At 40.8% G+C, this 16,037-nt stretch overlaps 1 long non-coding RNA gene across 1 annotated transcript; it reads left to right on the top strand.

Annotated features, from left to right (window-relative positions):
• Positions 1-3,778: 3,778 nt before the first annotated feature.
• Positions 3,779-7,294, top strand: LOC126987066 (uncharacterized). Its single transcript, XR_007740144.1, has 2 exons — positions 3,779-3,924; positions 7,127-7,294. It is a non-coding gene; the product is annotated as an uncharacterized LOC126987066 (long non-coding RNA).
• Positions 7,295-16,037: the final 8,743 nt, after the last annotated feature.

Genomic DNA, 16,037 nt, shown 5'->3' with positions numbered 1-16,037 from the left:
TACGTAAGCTTTGTCAAACGTGTGTTTCTTTAGGTTCGTGGTACAGAGGAAGGGTCACACTACCACCAGGGTCATAAAACTACCCCTGGAAATGCCCACAGCTCCTACGTAAGCTTTATCAAATGTGTGTTTCTTTAGGTTCATGGTACAGAGGAAGGGTCACACTACCACCAGGCTCATAAAACTACTCCAGGAAATGCCAACAACTCCTACGTAAGCCTTGTCAAATGTGTGTTTCTTTAGGTTCGTGGTACAGAGGAAGGGTCACACTACCACCAGGGTCATAAAACTACCCCTGGAAATGCCCACAGCTCCTACGTAAGCTTTATCAAATGTGTGTTTCTTTAGGTTCGTGGTACAGAGGAAAGGTCAAACTACCACCAGGGTCATAAAACTACCCCTGGAAATGACCACAGCTCCTACGTAAGCTTTATCAAATGTGTGTTTCTTTAGGTTCGTGGTACAGAGGAAGGGTCAAACAACCACCAGGGTCATAAAACTACCCCTGGAAATTCCCCCAACCTCCCACGAAAGCCTTGTCTAATATGTGTGGTTGAGACCCGAACTGCTTAAGAAGATGACCCCTATACTTCTATTGTCATTTTTCCACTCCTGTACTCCTCAGTGACCCGCTTCCTCTTCTTACTAAACCCTTGACTAGAAAAAAACTACCCCTGGAAATACCTCAACCTCCCACGAAAGCCTTGTCTAATATGTGTGGTTGAAGTCCAAACTGTTTAAGAAGATGACCCCTATACTTCTGTCATTTTTCCACTCCTGTACTCCTCAGGAACCGCTTCCTCTTCATATTATACCCTTGACTTGACAAAAAAAAAATACTCCTGGAAATGCCCGAACTCCCACGAAAGCCTTGTCTAATATGTGTGGTTGAAGTCCGAACTGTTTAAGAAGATGACCCCTATACTTCTACTGTCATTTTTCCACTCCTGTACTATACCCCTTGACTAGGAAAAAACTACCCCTGGAAATGCCTCAAACTCCCACGAAAGCCTTGTCAAATATGTGTGGTTGAGACCTGAACTGTTTAAGAATATTACCCCTAGACTGCTTCTGCCATTCCTCCTCCCCTTCTGTACCTTTTCCATTGACCTACTTCCTTTTCTTAATGTCGTATTGCCCAAAACTCCCACGAAAGCCTTGTCTAATGTGTACAGTTGGGCGTCGAAATGTGTAAGTATATGACCCTTACGGTGGTGCTTACGGTGGCTGAGTCGACAGAGTGACGGCGCCGCGTTCAGGAGGACGCGAGTTCAATCCCCGCCCGGTGCCACCAAGCTGGGATTTTTCAGCCGCCGCCGAGTGGCTCAAAACTACCCACATGCTGTCCAGAAGACCACCTATCAACCCGGAGTCTAGATTCTAGGATTAAAGATGAGCTCCGGGAGGGCAGCTTGAGCCAATGCAAGATGGCGCCACTATAAACATTCGCCTACGCCTGAACGGGCTGGGCCGACCAACAGGCCCCACCGGGAAGAAGCCTAGGGCCGACCATCAGGCCCCACCGGAAAGAAGCCTACCGGCGCGATAGGCCGCGACGTAAAAAAAAATAAGAAATAGTCTTTCCTCCTCCTCCTGCACCTTTTCCACTCACCAACTCCCTTTTCTTAACGTCATATCGCCCAAAACTCCCACGAAAGCCTTGTCTAATGTGAATGTGGTTGGACGTCGAAATGTTTAAATATATGACCATTACACTCCTTTAGTCCTTCCTTCTCCTTCTCCTGTACCTTTTCTCACTGACCTACTCCCTTTTACTTAATGTCGTATCGCCCAAAACTCCCACGAAAGCCTTGTCTAATGTGTGTGTGGTTGGCCGTCGAAATGTTTAAATATATGACCCTTACACTACTTTAGTCTTTCCTTCTGCTCCTCCTCCTCCTGTACCTTTTCTCACTGACCTACTCTCTTTTCTTTAATGTCTTATCGCCCTAAAGTCTCACGAAAGCCTTGTCTAATGTGTGTGTGGTTGAGGTCCAAACTGTCTAATAATATAACAAATAGACTGCTTATGTCATTCCTCCTCCTCCTCCTGTACCTTTTCCACTGACCTACTCCCTTTTCTTATTGTCATATCGCACAAAACTCCCACGAAAGCCTTATCTAATGTGTTTGTGTGATTGGCCGTCGAAATGTCTAAGTACATGACCCTGACACTCATATAGTTTTTCCTCCTCCTCCTCCTCCTGTACCTCTTCCACTGACCTACTTCCTTTACTTAATGTCTTAATGCCCAAAACTCCCACGAAAGCCTTGTCTAATATGTACAGTTGGGCGTTGAAATGTCTGAGTATATGACCCTAACACTTATATAGTCTTACATCCTCCCCCGTCTGTGCCTTCTCCACTAACCCGCCTCCTCTTCTTATTAAACCCTTGATGAAAGAGAAGGTCTCTGACTCAAGAACATTCGATTTATACGCCTTGCCTGGTGGTGTGTGGGCAACGGGAGTGCCTCGATAGGTTGGGGTGTACTTTCAACAGTCTTTTTTTCGACGTTTTCTTTTTTTTCATAATTAGTTTTCTCTTTTTTTATTTTCCTTAAATTTCCTCGTATTTTTCATTTCTTATATGTATTTTTTTTATGTTTACACCAGTGGGTATATTTTCTTTATTTTTTCTTCTTTTCATTTTTTTTACTTATCATTTTCTATATTAATTTTTCACCAGTTGCTTCAGTCTTTTCTTTCTTTCTCATTATTTTTTTCATACTTAGTTTTCTTTTCTTTTATTTTCCTTCAATTTCCTCGTAATTTTAATTTCTTATATGTATTTTTTTTATGCTTACACTAGTGGGTATATTTTTTTCTCTATTTTTTCTTCTATTAATTTTCTACTTATTATTTTCTATATTAATTTTACATCAGTTGCTTCAGTCTTTTCTATCTTTCTCTTTTTCATTTTTTTTCATTATTTCTATATATTATTGTCTATATTTACACCACATGCTTCATTTTTTTTATTTCTAACTTTTCTTTATTTTCCTTTTTTTCCATTTCTTCATCTTTTTCTATACGTTTCCTTCCTTCATCATTCCTCTTTTGCATCTCTTTTTCTTACATCTATCTTATTCTCTTCCCTTCCTACCTTCCTCTCGATATATACCTCAATTGCTTAAGTTTGTTTATTTCTAACTTTTCTTTATTTTCCTTTTTTTTCCATTTCTTCATCTTTTTCTATACGTTTCCTTCCTTCATCATTCCTCTTTTGCATCTCTTTTTCTTACATCTATCTTATTATCTTCCCTTCCTACCTTCCTCTCTATATATACCCCAGTTGCTTAAGTTTGTTTATTTCTTACTTTTTCTTTATTTTCCTTTTTTTTTAAGCTCTTCATCTTTTTCTATACGTTTCCTTCCTTTTCATATCTTTTCTTACATCTATCTAATTCTCTTCCCTTCCTACCTTCCTCTCTATATATACCTCAGTTGCTTAAGTTTTTTTATTTCTTTTTTTTCTTTATTTTCTTTCTTTTCATTTTTTTCTATACGTTTCCTTCCTTTATCATGCCTCTTTTTCATCTCTTTTCTTACATCTGTCTAATTCTCTTCCCTTCCTACCTTCCTCTCTATATATACCCCAGTTACTTTAGGTTTTGGTTTTTGCGTCTTTTCGCTCTTTTTTCATTCGTACTGATTTTAAAGACCCAGAACACTACTAGGCCGTCGCTACACTGCCTAAGTATCGGTTAGTATAGGAATGCAGTATTAGTGACATGGGGTGGAGAGGGTCACTCGTCCCTTAGTCTTGTTTTTTTTTTTTTTTTTTTTTTTTTTTACAGCAAAGGAGACAGCTCAAGGGCACAAAAAAGTAAACATTAATAAAAAAAAAAAAAGCCCGCTACTCGCTGCTCCTAAAAAGAATCCAAAGAGGTGGCCGAAAGATAAGTCAGTTTCGGGAGGAGAGGTGTCCTGATACCCTCCTCTTGAAAGAGTTCAAGTCGTAGGCAGGAGGAAATACAGAGAGACGGCAGTGTTGCCGTCAGGACTGAGGAGTGGAGGGAAAGATGAAGAAGTGAAGTTGGAGGAGATGTTTTTGGCTAGATGCCAGAAGTCACGGGAAGAGTTAGAGAAAGCAAGGTTTTGACATTTTCTATTAATGAAAGAATTTTTGGTTAGTCGGAGAATAGATTTGGCACGATTTCGGGCAGAAATGTAAAGTTCATAATTAGCATTAGTTTGAAGGCTCTGGTAGTGTTCGACCGAGTATTTCCATTCATGCGTTGACGGTTTCACTATACTTAGATTATTATTGTTATGGTTATTAGTATCATTATTGTTGTTGTTGTCCTTGTTGTTGTTGTTATCTTCATTATTATTAATATTACAATTGTCTTCATAAGTTTAGCACAGTCTATTGTTTAAGGCAGAATTTGAAATATTAGTTGCTCTATATCGTTAAACACATACACACACACACACACACACACACACACACACACACACACACACACACACACACACACACACACACACACACACACACACACACACACACACACACACACACACACACCATTACAGTAATCTAATAACCACTCGGGCCTGTGTTTGTAATCCAATTTTCGGCGTCAACATAAAACGGTTTTTGAGTAATGTTTATTTAGATGTTTTTTTATTTTATTTTTTATTTTTTGCCTACCTTTTGTTTTTCCTTTTTTAGTTTTTTTCTACTTTAATATTTTTTCTTTAGTTTTCCTTTCTTATGTTTTTCCTTCATTCAGTTTTCTTCAGCATTAAATTATTCAATCAATCACCCAATGAAGGCATACGCAGGGTGTGTGTCTCCTCGCCCAATGCCAGGCCCATGTGCAAGTCTCCATACAGGCCTCTCATCCTGAGTACCTTCCGCCAGGATCTATCGAATTGCTCAATCGACGAACTCCGTGGGCGTCCCCTTGGCCTCCTCCACTCAGGATTGTCTCTTACATCAACAACCCGGTGAGCAGGATCAGCCTCTGGGCAGCGTGCCACGTGCCCGTATAGCCGGAGTTGGCGTTGACGGACTATGCAGGTAATACATGTGGAATCAGTCTCACGGAGTAGTCGCCGGTTTGACACAAAGTCATTCCAGCGATATCCCAAGATTCTGCGTAGACACTTATTACCAAAGGCATCAACCCGCCTCTCCAAGTCCCCATTTAGTGTCCATGTCTCACAGCCACAGAGTGAGACAGGGAGCACGAGGGACTGGAAGATCCAGATCTTTGTCCTTCTGCACAGGTATCGACAACGCCATATACTCGTGCTGAGCGAGTCCATAACACCGTGGGCCAGGCCACCCCAACACTTCCTGGCGAGACCGTTCATTTTTCAAATGTATTTACCCATATATATATATATATATATATATATATATATATATATATATATATATATATATATATATATATATATATATATATATATATATATATATATCGGGGAGGCGGTGGCTGAGTCGTCAGAGTAACGGCTCCGTGTTCAGGAGGACGCGAGTTCAATCCCCGCCCGGTGCCACCAAGCTGGGATTTTTCAGCCGCCGCCGAGTGGCTTAAAACTACCCACATGCTGTCCAGAAGACCACCTATCAACCCGGACTCTAGATTCTAGGATCAAAAATGAGCTCAGGGAGGGCAGCATGAGCCAATGCAAGATGGCGCCACTATAAACACTCGCCTGCGCCAGAACGGGCTGGGCTGACCATCAGGACCCACCGGAAAGAAGCCTTGGACCGACCATCAGGATCCACCGGGAACAAGCCTACCGGCGCAATAGGCCGCAATGTAAAGAAAAAAAAGAAGAAAAAAAATTATATATATATATATATATATATATATATATATATATATATATATATATATATATATATATATATATATATATATATATATATATATATATATATATATATATATATATATATATATATATATATATATATATATATATATATATATATATATATAATGTCGAAACTTTGCTTTCTCTAATTCTTCCAGACTACTGGCACCTAGCCAAAAATATCTCTTCCAACTTCACTTCTTCTTTCCATCCTCTCCTTAACCCTGACGGCAGCACCACCGTCTCATCTATCTCTAAGGCTGAACTCTTCGCTCAAACTTTCTGTAGAAACTCCGCTCTGGACGATTCTGGGCATATTCCTCCTACTCCTCTCCCCTCTAACTCCTTTATGCCTGTTATTAAGATTCTTTAGAATGATGTTTTCTATGCCCTGTCTGGCCTCAACTCTCATATGGCTTATGAACCTGATGGAGTGCCTCCTGTCAACATCTACCTTTCCTTCCTGCTGGAAGTACGCATTCGTACAGCCTGTGCCTAAGAAGGGTGACCGTTCCAATTCCTCAAACTACCGCCCTATAGCTTTACCTTTCTGTCTATCTAAAGCTTTTGAATCAATCATTAACCGGAAGATTCACAAGCACCTTTCCACTTCTGACCTATCTGATCGCCAGTATGGGTTCCGCAAGGGGCGTTCTGCTGGCGATCTTCTTACTCTTAACTGACTCTTGGTAATCCTCTCTTGCCGTTTCGGTGAAACTTTCTCAGTTGCGCTAGACATATCGAAAGCCTTCAATAGAGTCTGGCACAAGTCTTTGCTTTCTACGCTGCCCTCTTTCGGACTCTATCCTTCTCTCTGTTCCTTTATCTCCAGTTTCCTTTCCGGCCATTCTTTCTCTGCTGCAGTAGACGGTTACTGTTCTTTCCCTAAACCTATCAACAGTGGTGTTCCACGGGGCCCTGTCCTATCACCCACTCTCTCCCTGTTATTCATTAATGATCTTCTTTCCATAACAAATTGTCCTATCCACTCATACGCAGATGACTCCACTCTGCATTATTCAACTTCTTTCAACAGAAGACCCTCTCAACGTGAACTACATGACTCCAGGCTGGAGGCTGCAGAACACTTAACCTCAGACCTTGCTATAAATTCCGATTGGGGTAAAAGGAACCTTGTTTTTTTTTTTTTTTTTTTTTTTTTTACAGCTAAGGAGACAGCTCAAGGGCGCAAAGAAAAAAAAAAAGAAAAAATGGCCCGCTACTCACTGCTCCCGAACAGAGGTTAAAGGAGTGTCCAAAATCAGAGGTTAATTTCGGGAGGAGAGGTGTCCTGATACCCTCCTCTTGAAAGAGTTCAAGTCGTAGGCAGGAGGAAATACAGATGAAGGAAGATTGTTCCAGAGTTTACCAGCATGAGGGATGAAAGAGTGAAGATGCTGGTTAACTCTTGCATAAGGGGTTTGGACAGTATAGGGATGAGCATGAGTAGAAAGTCGAGTGCAGCGGGGCCGCGGGAGGGGGGGAGGCATGCAGTTAGCAAGTTCAGAAGAGCAGTCAGCGTGGAAATATCGATAGAAGATAGAAAGAGGCAACATTGCGGCGGAATTTAAGAGGTGAAGACTATCAGTATGAGGAGAGCTGATGCGACGAAGAGCCTGAGCCTCCACTCTGTCCAGAAGAGCTGTGTGAGTGGAGCCCCCCCACACATGAGATGCATACTCCATACGAGGGCGGACAAGGACCCTGTATATGGACAGCAACTGTGCAGGTGAGAAGAACTGGCGGAGACGGTACAGAACGCCCAGCCTCGAGGAAGCTGATTTAGTAAGAGATGAGATATGAAGTTTCCAGTTAAGATTTTGAGTTAAGGATAGACCGAGGATGTTTAGTGTTGAGGAAGGTGATAGCTGGGTGTTGTCAAAGAATAGGGGATAGTTGTTTGGCAGATTGTGTCGAGTGGATAGGTGGAGAAACTGTGTTTTTGAGGCGTTGAAGGACACCAGGTTCTTCTTGCCCCAATCGGAAATAATAGTAAGGTCTGAGGCTAAGCGTTCTGCAGCCCCCAGCCTTGAGTCGTTAAGTTCCTGAAGGGTGGGTCTTCTATTAAAAGAAGTTGAATAATGCAGAGTGGAATCATCGGCGTAGGAATGGATAGGACAGTTCGTTTTGGAAAGAAGATCATCAATGAACAACAGAAAAAGAGTGGGAGATAGGACAGAACCCTGTGGGACACCACTGTTAATAGATTTAGGGGAAGAACAGTGACCATCTACCACGGCAGAAATAGAACGGTCAGAAAGGAAACTGGAGATAAAGGTACAGAGAGAAGGATAGAAACCGTAGGAGGGTAGTTTAGAAAGCAAAGATTTGTGCCAGACCCTATCAAAAGCTTTTGATATGTCCAGCGCAATAGGAAAAATTTCACCGAAACGGCTAAGAGAGGATGACCAAGAGTCAGTTAAGAAGGCTAGGAGATCACCAGTAGAACGCCCCTTGCGGAACCCATACTGGCGATCAGATAGAAGGTCAGACGTGGAAAGGTGCTTTTGAATCTTCCGGTTAAGGATTGATTCAAAAGCTTTAGATAGACAAGAAAGTAAAGCAATAGGACGGTAGTTTGAGGGATTGGAGCGGTCACCTTTCTTAGGTACAGGCTGTATGTAGGCATACTTCCAGCAAGAAGGAAAGGTAGATGTTGACAGGCAGAGGCGAAAGAGTTTGACCAGGCAAGGTGACAGCACGGAGGCACAGTTTTTAAGGACAATAGGAGGCACTCCATCAGGTCCATAAGCCTTCTGAGGATTGAAGCCAGAGAGGGCATAGAAAACATCATTTTGAAGAATCTTTATAACAGGCATAAAGGAGTCAGAGGGGGATGAGTGGGAGGAGTAGGACCTGAATCGACCAGAGTGAAGTTTTAGAAAAGTTTGAGAGAAGAGTTCAGCCTTAGAGATAGATGAGACGGCAGTGTTGCCGTCAGGACTGAGAGTGGAGGAAAGATGAAGAAGTGAAGTTGGAGGAGATGTTTTTGGCTAGATGCCAGAAGTCCCGGGAAGAGTTAGAGAAAGCAAGGTTTTGACATTTTCTATTAATGAAAGAATTTTTGGTTAGTCGGAGAATAGATTTGGCACGATTTCGGGCAGAAATGTAAAGTTCATAATTAGCATTAGTTTGAAGGCTCTGGTACCTTTTGTGAGCTACCTCTCTATCATTGACAGCACGAGAACAAGCATGATTAAACCAAGGCTTTTTAGCGTGAGGAGTAGAGAAAGAACGAGGAATGTATGCCTCAAAAACCCAATTTCTCCACCTATTAACTCGACACAATCTTCCAAACACCTATCCCCTATTCTTCGACAACACTCAGCTGTCACCTTCTTCAACATTAAACATCCTCGGTCTATCCTTAATTAAATCAAAATCTTAACTGGGAACTTCACATCTCCTCTCACTAAATCAGCTTCCTCGAGGTTGGGCATTTTGTATCGTCTCCGCCAGCTCTTCTCCCCCGCACAGTTGTTATTCATATACAGGGGCCTTGTCCACCCTCGTATGGAGTATGCATCTCACACTCACAGAGCTCTGTTGGAAAGAGTGGAGTCTTAAGGCTCTTCATCTCATCAGCTCTCCTCCTTTTTACTGATAGTCTTCTATCTCTTACATTCCGCCGCCATATTGCCTGTCTTTTTATCTTCTATCGATATTTTCACACTGAGTGCTCTTCTAAACTTGCTAACTGCATGCCTCCCCCCCTTCCGTGGCCCCGCTGCACACGACTTTTTACTCAAGCTCATCTCCTTACTGTCCAAATCCCTAACGCACGAGTTAACCAGCATCTTCACTCTTTCATCCCTCACGCTGGTAAACTCTGGAACAATCTTCCTTCTTCTGTATTTCCTCCTGCCTACGACTTGAACTCTTTCAAGACAAGGGTATCAGGACACCTCTCCTTCCGAAATTGACCTCTCTCTCGGCCACTCCTCTGGACCCTTTTTATGAGCAGTGAGTAGCAGGCTTTTTTTTTTTTTCATTATTGTGTCCTTTTTTTTTTGCCCTTGAACTGTCTTCTTTGCTGTAATGTATATATATATATATATATATATATATATATATATATATATATATATATATATATATATATATATATATATATATATATATATATATATATATATATATATATATATATATATATATATATATATATATATATATATATATATATATATATATATATATATATATATATATATATATATATATATATATATATATATATATATATATATATATCCACAAATCTGCAATAGCGGAGGTTTCATTTCCCTTGTGGACTTGCGTTTGCAGTATTACTTCCGCTAACCTCCGCTAACACGTGGAGGAGCCAACCCGGTTCAATCCGGACAGCCTCAATCTGATAAATTCTTCTTATATTAAAAAAAAAAGAAAACTGATTCACTTGATTATTTTTAAGTTGTTGCCTTTTCCACTTTTTACAAAAAAAAAACATTCACCTAAACCTCTGAGGGGATCCTATTATACACATCCTAATAAGTATTTTGAAGGAGACAGGGAATATGAATATGGATTTAGTTGTGACAGTCACACTGATGAACTTCCTTTGGTCCTTCTCATTAAAAATAAGTTTAGAATAGATGTTTATCAGATTATTACAAATTAATTAGTATGATTACAAATCGTCCATACTTGAAGTAGCAGTAGCGTATGTATGATCAATGCCTAGCTACAGCATTACATCACAAATAGAGTGAAAAGAGATTCGAGAACTCTTGATAATATATTTTTTTTGTTTGCGGTGTCAAGTTTTGTGGCGGAAGACAGCAAATGTTGTGTAGCTATTTGCGATTGCGATTTAAACGGAATCTGGAAATTTGCGGAATTGCGATTGCGAAAGTTATGGAATAAGTTAGCGGATTTGTGATAGCGGAAGTTCAAATTCGTTATATATATATATATATATATATATATATATATATATATATATATATATATATATATATATATATATATATATATATATATATATATATATATATATATATATATATATATATATATATATATATATATATATATATATATATATATATATATATATATATATATATATATATATATATATATATATATATATATATATATATATATATATATATATATATATATATATATATATATATATATGTGGAATGATTATTGCTTCCAGGATAGAGACCCTCTGTGTGCTCAGCGCATCACAGAGGTGATTGTCTCTGGAATGGAGGCATACATTCCTCGTTCTTCTCTACTCCTCACGCTAAAAGCCTTGGTTTAATCACGCTTGTTCTCGTGCTGTCAATGATAGAGGTAGCTCACAAAAGGTACCAGAGCCTTCAAACTAATGCTAATTATGAACTTTACATTTCTGCGAAATCGTGCCAAATCTATTCTCCGACTAACCAAAATTCTTTCATTAATAGAAAATGTCAAAACCTTGCTTTCTCTAACTCTTCCTGTGACTTCTGGTATCTAGCCAAAACATCTCCTCCAACTTCACTTCTTCATCTTTCCTCCACTCTCAGTCCTGACGGCAACACTGCCGTCTCATCTATCTCTAAGGCTGAACTCTTCTCTCAAACTTTTTCTAAAAACTCACTCTGGACGATTCTGGGCATATTCCTCCCACTCATCCCCCTCTGACTCCTTTATGCCTGTTATAAAGATTCTTCAAAATGATGTTTTCTATGCCCTCTCTGGCCTCAATCCTCAGAAGGCTTATGGACCTGATGGAGTGCCTCCTATTGTCCTTAAAATCTGTGCCTCCGTGCTGTCACCCTGCCCGGTCAAACTCTTTCGCCTCTGCCTGTCAACATCTACCTTTCCTTCTTGCTGGAAGTATGCCTTCATACAGCCTGTACCTAAGAAGAGTGACCGCTCCAATCCCTCAAGCTACCGTCCTATAGCTTTACTTTCTTGTCTATCTAAAGCTTTTGAATCAATCCTTAACCGGAAGATTCAAAAGCACCTTTCCACTTCTGACCTTCTATCTGATCGACAGTATGGGTTCCGCAAGGGGCGTTCTACTGGTGATCTCCTTGCCTTCTTAACTGACTCTTGGTCATCCTCTCTTAGCCGTTCCGGTGAAACTTTTCCTATTGCGCTGGACATATCAAAAGCTTTTGATAGGGTCTGGCACAAATCTTTGCTTTCTAAACTACCCTCCTACGGTTTCTATCCTTCTCTCTGTACCTTTATCTTCAGTTTCCTTTCTGACCGTTCTATTTCTGCCGTGGTAGACGGTCACTGTTCTTCCCCTAAATCTATTAACAGTGGTGTCCCACAGGGTTCTGTCCTATCTCCCACTCTTTTTCTGTTGTTCATTGATGATCTTCTTTCCAAAACGAACTGTCCTATCCATTCCTACGCCGATGATTCCACTCTGCATTACTCAACTTCTTTTAATAGAAGACCCACCCTTCAGGAACTTAACGACTCAAGGCTGGAGGCTGCAGAACGCTTAGCCTCAGACCTTACTATTATTTCCGATTGGGGCAAGAAGAACCTGGTGTCCTTCAACGCCTCAAAAACACAGTTTCTCCACCTATCCACTCGACACAATCTTCCAAACAACTATCCCTATTCTTTGACAACACCCAGCTATCACCTTCCTCAACACTAAACATCCTCGGTCTATCCTTAACTCAAAATCTCAACTGGAAACTTCATATCTCATCTCTTACTAAATCAGCTTCCTCGAGGCTGGGCGTTCTGTACCGTCTCCGCCAGTTCTTCTCCCCTGCACAGTTGCTGTCCATATACAGGGCCTTGTCCGCCCTCGTATGGAGTATGCATCTCATGTGTGGGGGCTCCCTCACACAGCTCTTCTGGACAGAGTGGGCTAAGGCTCTTCGTCTCATCAGCTCTCCTCCTCATACTGATAGTCTTCTACTTCTTAAATTCCGCCGCAATGTTGCTTCTCTTTCTATCTTCTATCGATATTTCCACGCTGACTGCTCTTCTGAACTTGCTAACTGCATGCCTCCCCCCTCCCTGCTGCACTCGACTTTCTACTCATGCTCATCCCTATACTGTCCAAACCCCTTATGCAGAGTTAACCAGCATCTTCACTCTTTCATCCCTCACGCTGGTAAACTCTGGAACAATCTTCCTTCATCTGTATTTCCTCCTGCCTACGACTTGAACTCTTTCAAGAGGAGGGTATCAGGACACCTCTCCTCCTGTATTTGATCTTCCTTTCGGCCACCTCTTTTTTTTTACTTTAGGAGCAGCGAGTAGCGGTCTTATTTTTATTATTTTTCTTTTTTGTGTGCCCTTGAGCTGCCTCCTTTGTTGTAAAAAAAAAAAAAATATATATATATATATATATATATATATATATATATATATATATATATATATATATATATATATATATATATATATATATATATATAGGGAGGCGGTGGCTGAGTCGTCAGAGTAACGGCTCCGTGTTCAGGAGGACGCGAGTTCAATCCCCGCCCGGTGCCACCAAGCTGGGATTTTTCAGCCGCCGCCAAGTGGCTTAAAATTACCCACATGCTGTCCAGAAGACCATCTATCAACCCGGACTCTAGATTCTAGGATCAAAAATGAGCTCCGGGAGGGCAGCATGAGCCAATGCAAGATGGCGCCCTTATAAACATTCGCACGCGCTAGAACGGGCTGGGCCGACCATCAGGACTCACCGGAAAGAAGCCTTGGACCGACCATCAGGATCCACCTGGAAGAAGCCCACCGACGCAATGGGTCGCAACGTAAAAAAAAAAAAAAAAAAAAAAATCACGATCCACCGGGAAGAAGCCTACCGGCGTAATATATATATATATATATATATATATATATATATATATATATATATATATATATATATATATATATATATATATATATATATATATATATATATATATATATATATTGCAGGTAATACTGATTCATCAACTTATTTCCGATGTTTTTTTTCGTTCCTTATCTATATTTTATTTTTCATATTTCGAAACTTTAAATAATTTTGTAATAAACGGCACACGTTTTCATCCTTTTCTTATGTTCAAAAGCTCAGAACCTGCCCCGTCTGTTTCGGTGTGTCTGTCTGTGTGTCTGTCTGTGTTGTATGTGTGTCTGTCTGTCTGTGTGTCTGTGTGTCTGTCTGTGTGTCTGTCTGTGTTGTATGTGTGTCTGTCTGTGTGTCTGTCTGTGCAGCTTCTGGCAAGTTGCTCTGTCTATTTGAATATGCATTTATGTCCATCAATATATTCGTGTCTGTGTTTCTAGTTGTTTTCTGTCTATGTTTTTTGTTTGTCTGTCCGTCTGTTCGGTTCCCTGTCTGTCGCTTGTCTCTTTCAACCCGTCTGCTTGTCTGTCTCTCTGTTGGCTTATGTTCAATTATGTTGGTCCGTATTTCTCTTTGTTTTTTGACTCTCTCTCTCTCTCTCTCTCTCTCTCTCTCTCTCTCTCTCTCTCTCTCTCTCTCTCTCTCTCTCTCTCTCTCTCTCTCTCTCTCTCTCTCTCTCTCTCTCTCTCTCTCTCTCTCTCTCTCTCTCTCTCTCTCTCTCTCTCTCTCTCTCTCTCTCTCTCTCTCTCTCTCTCTCTCTCTCTCTCTCTCTCTCTCTCAATCACTAAGTTTACATTCACAATTACTGCAAACATTTTATTCTCGTAATTAATTTAGTTTGTTTACGCGGCGACAGAAATAACATAAATTCATTACTTTCTTCCACGCCGCTTGTTTGCAATATATATATATATATATATATATATATATATATATATATATATATATATATATATATATATATATATATATATATATATATATATATATATATATATATATATATATATATATATATATATATATATATATATATATATATATATATATATATATATATATATATTGTTTGTTATCCATTTCATGGCGTGCGATTTAATAGTAACCTGCTTGGCTATGTTGCCGCTATCACTCATTAACTTTTCTATATCTATTATTATTATTATTATTTAATTATCATTATTAATGTTAATTATTTTTTCTATTTTTTTTACATTGCGTCCTTTTGCGCCGGTAGGCTTCTTCCCGGTGGGGCCTGATGGTCGGCCCAGCCCGCTCTGGCGCAGGCGAGTGTTTATAGTGGCGCCATCTTGCATTGGCTCATGCTGCCCTCCCGGAGTTCATCTTTAATCCTAGAATCTAGAGTCCGGGTTGATAGGTGGTCTTCTGGACAGCATGTGGGTAGTTTTAAGCCACTCGGCGGCGGCTGAAAAATCCCAGGTGTTAGCGGCGGATTCGAACCCACATCATCCATGACGCGGCGAACGCGGGAGTGGCATGCTAACCATTCAGCCACCGCCTCAGCAGTGACACTACTTTTTTCTTCATGTACAGAAATTGGTACCGTCGGTACATTTTTAAACTTTTTTTTTTTCGGTTCACGGTGCCGGTACAATCATTGGCGTCGATCCTCATTACAGGGTTGTTGCTGTACAACCCTGAGTGGAGGAGACCAAGGGGACGCCCATGAAACTCGTGGTTGGGGCAAGTCGATTGATCCTGCCGGGAAAGACTTGAGATGGAGAGGACAGTTGGGAGGGAGGTTACTCGTGAGTGGAGTCGGAGAGGGAGTGAGACAACACACCCCAAGGCATATTAAGGGGCTATCACACTGGGCAAATTTTCCGTGGATCTTCTGTCAAACTACGATTTCCGCTGGCGTGGTTCTCATTTCCGTGGTTTTCTGACGTGTCCACGATCTTCCAAAGCTACGGTAGATTTCACCGAAGGACGACGGTATTACTCACCATCATCATCAGCAGCAGCAATAACAAGAAACAAATGAGAACCACGCCAGCGGGAATTGTGGTTTGACTGAAGATCCACGGAAAAGTGACCCACTGTAATAGCCCGTTGATACTCCCCATTTGCTAGTTAGCACCCGTAGTGACGGTACAGGTCTTGAGAAGTACCGGTACCGACGAAACTTTTGTGTACCGTGTGCCCACCTCTGACCATGACTACTACAGTACTACTACTATTACTACTATTTTGTCTATGTGTGTCTGTACTGCTATTACTATTATTACTATACTCGGTTCCACGAGATCTGGCGAGCCTAATCTATCAGGTGTGGACTCGCAGCCTGGGTGACGGTTCTGATTTAAAGAGGGAGCAGCGAGCGAGAGACAGCAGGCGAT

The sequence above is a fragment of the Eriocheir sinensis genome, chromosome 64 (genome assembly GCF_024679095.1).
Source record: "Eriocheir sinensis breed Jianghai 21 chromosome 64, ASM2467909v1, whole genome shotgun sequence".
In the NCBI taxonomy this organism is placed as follows: Eukaryota; Metazoa; Arthropoda; class Malacostraca; order Decapoda; family Varunidae; genus Eriocheir; species Eriocheir sinensis.
Note: the sequence above shows the minus strand (reverse complement) of the source record. Positions and strands in the feature narration are given on the sequence as shown.